Raw genomic sequence first — 6,919 nt, 5'->3', positions numbered from 1 at the left:
CGAGGACGTGTGATGATCTTGTGGTTTTCTTGTTTTAGACTATGTTTGGACTTGTTTGTGTTGATACAATTGGATCTAGTATGGATTCTTATTGCCTATGAGTTTTATTGGATTTGTTTTACTACACGCCTGCCTAGACGGCAGAAGAGGTAAGTTGATTTTATCGTCGGATTTGAGCTTTATGAGTGTAGTGGAGTAGAACATCGGTTTTATGCTTTATGGGTGTAGTTGAGTAGGGTTGTTTTTGAGTCATATTATCACTGTTACAGTTTGTTAAATTTATTAACTACGTGGGTGATTGTTTATATTATTGTTATTGTTCCGGCCGTGTTGGCCGAGGTATATGTGGCCCAGAGGGCGATGTAGAAAGTTTCAGATTGTCCGCCGTACAGGGGAGATACTGTAGAAATTTCTTCGGACAGGGATTCCTCCGGGGCATGACAATTTATTTAGTATCAGTGCCAATTTGGCGATACTTGTTTGATTTCCGTGTGTTGGAGTTTCGAGATTTATCTGATACCAATTTATTGGTATCAGAGCGGGTTATGATACCTGCTTTTGGTGTTCTGGATATTTGGATATCTATTTTGGTTTGTACGGATTTCCATTATGGTTATGTTTCGGACTTCCGTTTCGGATTTGTATGGATTTTCGGCGATTTTCTTGTACGAAATTCCAAGGTCAATTTGGGGACTGGACAGCGACGAAACATCTCCAGACGGCAAATAGGTATGATGTTATTTTATGATTGTTATACTGATAGTGATATCTGTGATATAACTTAACAGATATGAGGAGGTCTACACGTATTGCTGCGAGACGTGGTGCTAGATGGCCACGTACGAGGACTTTAGGATCTCTGGATTTGCTAGAGATGTCTACTGGAGCTGAGCCTGTCAGTCAGGGACGGAGGATGCATACGCTGTTGTTATTATACTTATGCTATTGTTGCTTACTTATGTTGTTGTTGCATATTTATTCTGTTGTGGTTTATTTATACTGTTGTTGCTTACTTATGCTATGGCATTAGTATATCCATTTGTTAGATATGTTTACTTATGTTGAGTTATATACCTGTGGTATGTCTTTAGGCACTGACTTACTTATTGTTAATAAGTATATATCTCACATGTTACCCATGTAGTTATGTGCAGTATTGTAACAGGTCTTTGCTACACCTGACCTCCTATTACTAGCCTAGGATATGGTTCCAGGTATGGACATTTTCTATGATATCACTTTAGTATCTGCTATATTCCCTACAAGAATGTATACCTTCGTATCTCTAGTTCTTTACTATACTCATGCACTATATGTCTATTACCCGCTGAGTCTTTATACTCACCACCCCGTAAACTGGTTATTTCACCAGGTAACAGGTAAAGGATTTTATGGAGTCGCCTGGAGATCCTGTCCGCCAGTCCTGTGTCACACCAAGCTACTCCTACCGTTAGTATTTTTCGTTCGCATATTTGGTTTTGCACTTGTTCTTGTATTTGTATATTTTATATAGAGTTCGTCTTGTATTTGATGTGTTGATTATGTGTCAAGTCGGGCCGGCTTGCGGTTAGTTGATCTGGTGTTTTATGTTCCTTATGTTGTGATTTCCGCTGTGTTATGTTTCAGCCGTGTGGGATGCATATTAAATTTGTGTGGTTATGTTATTTATCAAGCCGTGTGGGTTGTTATATACTGCTGATGAGTATGTATGTGGTTATATGTACTTATGCTCATATTGTCACCGGCACAGGGGAGATGTTGCCGAAATTTTATCGGTAGAGACTCCTCTAGGGGCGTGACAATTTATTGGCCATTTGTAACGCCCCAGCCCGGGCGGGCCCCACCCGGACCAAACCGAGAACACCACCAGAATTACCCATCGGGTTGACGACTAGCTCCACAGACCACCGGAGGTCCTTTCAGTGTGCTTTGTCCTGACTCGCACACACCCTGGAAAATTTCCCAGGATGTCACTCATCCTCAGATTTCTCCAAGCCAAGCACACTTAACTTTGGAGTTCTTAAGTTTGGGCTTCCAAAAAAGAAGATGCACCTTGATGATATGGATAGTACCATCTAACCTTTTAAGCCATACTTAACCAGAATCTCAGAACCGGGGTATTACAAACAATGTTCTTCAATTGTTTCTTTATCATTTTGTATTGAGCATGACCACCTAATTTTGCTGAAAGTTTCTTCATGATATGCCAAAGACATAGACGATGATGCAAATTCGAAAATACCTCATCAATTGCAATTGCCATGGCACGACATTGGTCTGTAATTATAGCCTTTGGAACATATCCAAGCATACATGTCAACCAAGATTTGAATAACCATATGAAAGTTGTTGAGTCTTCGCTTGATAATAATCCATATCCCAACAAAATTGATTGACCATGATGATTCACCCCGACAAATGGAACAAATGACATGTCATAACTATTAGTCAAATAGGTTGTATCAAAAGTCACGACATCAGAAAAGCAATCATACGCAACTCTACATCTTGCATCTGCCAAAAAAATATTTTTTATTCGAGATTCACCATCTAAATCAAGCACATAAAAAAAGTTTGAGTTCCTACTTTGCATGCGAAAAAAATAATTACTCAAAGTTTCGGCATCTCCCTTCCCTAACCTCAACCTTCTAGCTCTGAAACATAATTTCTACACTTTCTCTCATCAAATGTCAAATTCTCATAGCCTCCAGCCTCAACTACAAAAGATTGAAAACTTTTGATTAAGGTTCTTCCAGCTTGATCATTTAATACTAATTTTCTCTTTGTAGCTGAATCCAATACTTTATTACATCTAAAATATCGTGACTTTCTAGGGATTAAGATATGATTATGATCAAGGCATACACTAGTTATCACAAAGTTCTGATCATTTCGAATAGCAACATTAATCTTAGCTTTGCAATTCGTCTTAGTAGAAGGTTGAGAGTATAAAATATTTTTTGCTTGAGATACTTTCCTACCATTTTTTGCCACACCCAATAGAGAAATATTTTTACTTTCTATCATCTCCAATTCTACCACCTAATTTGCAAATACCGAAACCAACATTCTGAGCATAGTAATTATAAAAGATACGAACTTCTTCTTCAGATGAAAATGTCATTCAAATTTCAGGAAGCTTGACTTCATTTATACTATATGTAGATGGGTCTTAATCCATATGGTCATTCTTATCCTTTATCTCATTTGAATTAATTTTTCCTTCTTCCATTACACTTTCTTCACCTACATTTATTAAAAATCGACCAAAAGAACAAGTGAATTTTCCATGCCTATACGAACAAATAGGGGAATGGCATGAGATTAAGCATGACATAAGCTATGATTTTAGAATATCATGCTAGATGCTGAGCCAAGCTCTATGAAAAAACATGAACTGGAAGCAAAAATCATAGCTCAATATATATATTAGTCTACTAGTGTATAGGAGGTTTGCAAATATTTGTATTTTCTTAGTATTTTCTATAAAAAAAAAAGACTTAAAATGTAGTAGAAAATAGCAGGAGAGGTAAAGGGGCATTTAATTGATAATAGATTGATTGGTTAGATACTAAAATGGAAGTTTAGTACTAACCACATCCCTTAATTTGAGTTCAAATCTAACTACTATGAAAGTCTGCAACCATTAAGCTTCCAAACAACTTGGAAAACAATAGTATACAGATTGATTGGTTAGATAGACATAAGATTGAATACAAAAGACAAGTTCTTCAAGAAATATTTTAATCCCGCCTAAAACTTGAACATTAAAGAAGAAGAAGAAGAAATTGATTACCTTAAAGAGTACTTAAACTCAAAGTCACTGCTCCTTGCTGCTATAACTTGATGTGCTTCTTCGATTCCTTGGAAGGGAGAGGGGAGAAGAAGAAGGAGGCAGTTAGGGCTGGGTTAGCGCGAATGAACCAAAAACGTGAATGAAGCAAAAAAAAAACTCACTGTGAATGGGCGGCTTCGCTCCTCTGTTCAAGAATGAGAGGGGGGAGAACGGCTTGCTGCTTCGCTCCTTGTTCGAGAACGCGAGGGGAGGGGGGGAACGACTTGCTGCTTCGCTCATCTCTTCGAGATCGCGCGAGGGGGGGGGGGGGGGGGGTGACTTGTAGGGAAGACGGTGTGCCGCAGAAGTTAGGGCTTCGTGCCTCTCTTCGAGGATGCAATGGTGGAGAATGGAAGGGAGAACGTGAGGCTAGAGACTCTGCGGCCGAAGGAGGGAGTTAGGGCACGAAGGGGATGCGGCCAAAAATTTTGACGCGAGGAGAGAGAAGGCTGAAGTGGAGGACGCCACGAAGGCTGCCAATGGGGTCACGATGCTTTGTCGCGGTAAAATGTCGCTACCCATATCATTTCTCTAAAAATAAATAGGTTGAATTATATATTATTATAACACCCACCATCTCACGTATATATTATATTATTATTATTATTATTATTATTTCATATTTATTTTAATATTATGGGTCTACATACCATATATATATTAATATATTCACTATATTAATATATTCATTCTCTCACGTAAATATATGAAACTGTTAGTAACACATATTGAATTTTTAGGGGCTGAGATAAGCCAAGGACCAATCACATTACAACCTCATATCTTAGCTAAACTTCTTGCCTTTCCAAACAAAATGAAAGATACTAAGACTCTAAGAGCGTTTCTAGGCCTTCTAAATTATGCACGACCATACCTTAAAGACATAGGAAAAATTAGCAGGCATTTATACAATAAGACATCTTTGACTGGACAAAAACATTTTAACCAGCAAGATATAACCTTAGTTTAGCAAATTAAGCAATTAGTCAAAATTATTCCTAAATTAACCTTACCTCTTGACTCAGATTATTTAGTTATTGAAACAAATGGTTGTGAAATACATGGGGAGGTATTTTATAACGCAAAACATCTAAATATGAGCCTAAATCAACTGAAACATTATGCAGATATGCCTTAGGAAAATACCACGAAAAAGGACATTTGGCATCATTAGATTATGAGATCTTAGCAGTGATTACTGCTTAAAGGTTTTTAGATTATTTATTTGCAATAAATCAAAAATCCTTATTAGAGCAAACTGTGAAGCCATAGTCAACTACGGTCAACAAACTAAAACAGTTAGGAAAGACCTCGGTATAAAATGTTGGCTAAAATTTACAGATACTATAATCAACAAGGGCCTCAAGATACAATCGAAGCATATTAAAGGAGTTAATAATTCCTTAGCCGATACATTATCAAGACTACTGCAACTTTTGCTATTTATTTTGTTGAGATATTGTTACAGGATGGATAGACCAAGGAAAGTTCGTACTTTTTTAACCAAAATCATGCGTTTTGGTACCCAGGATTTACAATTATTCACACAACCCGAAGATCATTTTTGTTTTGCAGGCAGAGACAGACTTGATCATATCCAAAATTATCTTATTGACAATTTTGGCATATCCTTACCCTTCCAGGGAGCTCAGAACACGAGATAGTTGTGATTAATACTCTTTCCAACTACTTTATTACTATCATACAAAAACCAGCAGGAAATTTTTTTTCTTATTACGTGGTCTTCTCAGGTCCTCAGGCAGGAGTATACGCTACCTGGGAAGAAACCAACGTAGCTATACAAAACTTGGAACATCCATACTTTAAGGGCTATTATTCTCTTGAAGAGGCTTTTACAGCAGCTAGAGCCTATTTTGGGCCACATTTCTTTATTAGTACATCCATCCAAAATACACCAATACAAGCTACGAGCCCTGACACACAAGCTCTTACTTACGCTCAAATAGTAGAACAGACTCCTGAAAACAGCTTGGCCAACACTATAGATCAGTTTACTAAATCTCCTACCAGACCTGAGTACTTAACTCTAGCCCAACTCAAAGAATAAAATAAGACTACAACTTTATAACGGGATCTGAGACACGTCAAGCCGGCTTGCCAAACACTATTCCCGAAGACATTAATACTTATGTTCACAACCTAATTGAAAAATCTACTTTACAAACTTTTCTTGAATTATGCGAAGCCTTAAAAGCTTTTCATAAAAACCCTTCAGAAGGAATGACCATTGTATATGAAGCTGAATTCAACCCAAAACTTAAATGTCAGAAGAAATGATCACCTTGTCAAGAATCAGACAAATATGGCTGTCAATGCCAACTTATTTATGCCTTCAAAAAAGCTAACATGGATTATGAATCATACATAACTACAACCTACAAAGGGCTACAAATTACTCCTTTTACTTTACTTGATTATGGCCTCCTACACAAATTATGGGTTAATGACTCAGATTCAGTGAAAGATTTCCCAAAGAAACTGGGTACCGTTATTTCTACAACTTTAAAAGAAGAAGAAACTTTTGTGGTTTGCACATTTGATAGTATTCCTCCTAAATGGCTGGACCTAAAAATCGAATAAGCCCGACATTTAGTGAAAATCGACATTAATGAAGTCGGAGGTTACCAAGACGAGCTAGAAGACTATCCGACAGACCCATATTGTGATTAGGAAGCTCCTCCCTCATTTTCTGATCAACTTAAACACTAACGAGCCTCAGTCCAAGGGACACATTGGGGTTGGGATCGAATTGAAGATCCAGATGCTTATCTGCTAGTTGGTGGATCTTTTATAGAAAAAAATTTACTAGCCAAAGGATATGGGCACCAAGTTTTTTCCTTTTCACTTTACTACTCAACATACTACTCTTTTTCAACATTATCAGAAAAAAATCGAATGCATTAGTAACAAAAGATTAGCAAGCTCATCTCTTTCAGTCAGAGTCTACAGAGTTGCCCTTTCCAGATACAAAGCACCGATTCAAACATCCAGCTCACAAGCATAATCGCTAGGCTCCACAGGAGAAGAAAATATTGATAATATAATGGACAACTAAGCCTCCAC

The sequence above is a fragment of the Zingiber officinale genome, chromosome 8A, assembly GCF_018446385.1.
Source record: "Zingiber officinale cultivar Zhangliang chromosome 8A, Zo_v1.1, whole genome shotgun sequence".
Taxonomy (NCBI): domain Eukaryota; kingdom Viridiplantae; phylum Streptophyta; class Magnoliopsida; order Zingiberales; family Zingiberaceae; genus Zingiber; species Zingiber officinale.
This window is presented reverse-complemented; position numbering follows the sequence as displayed.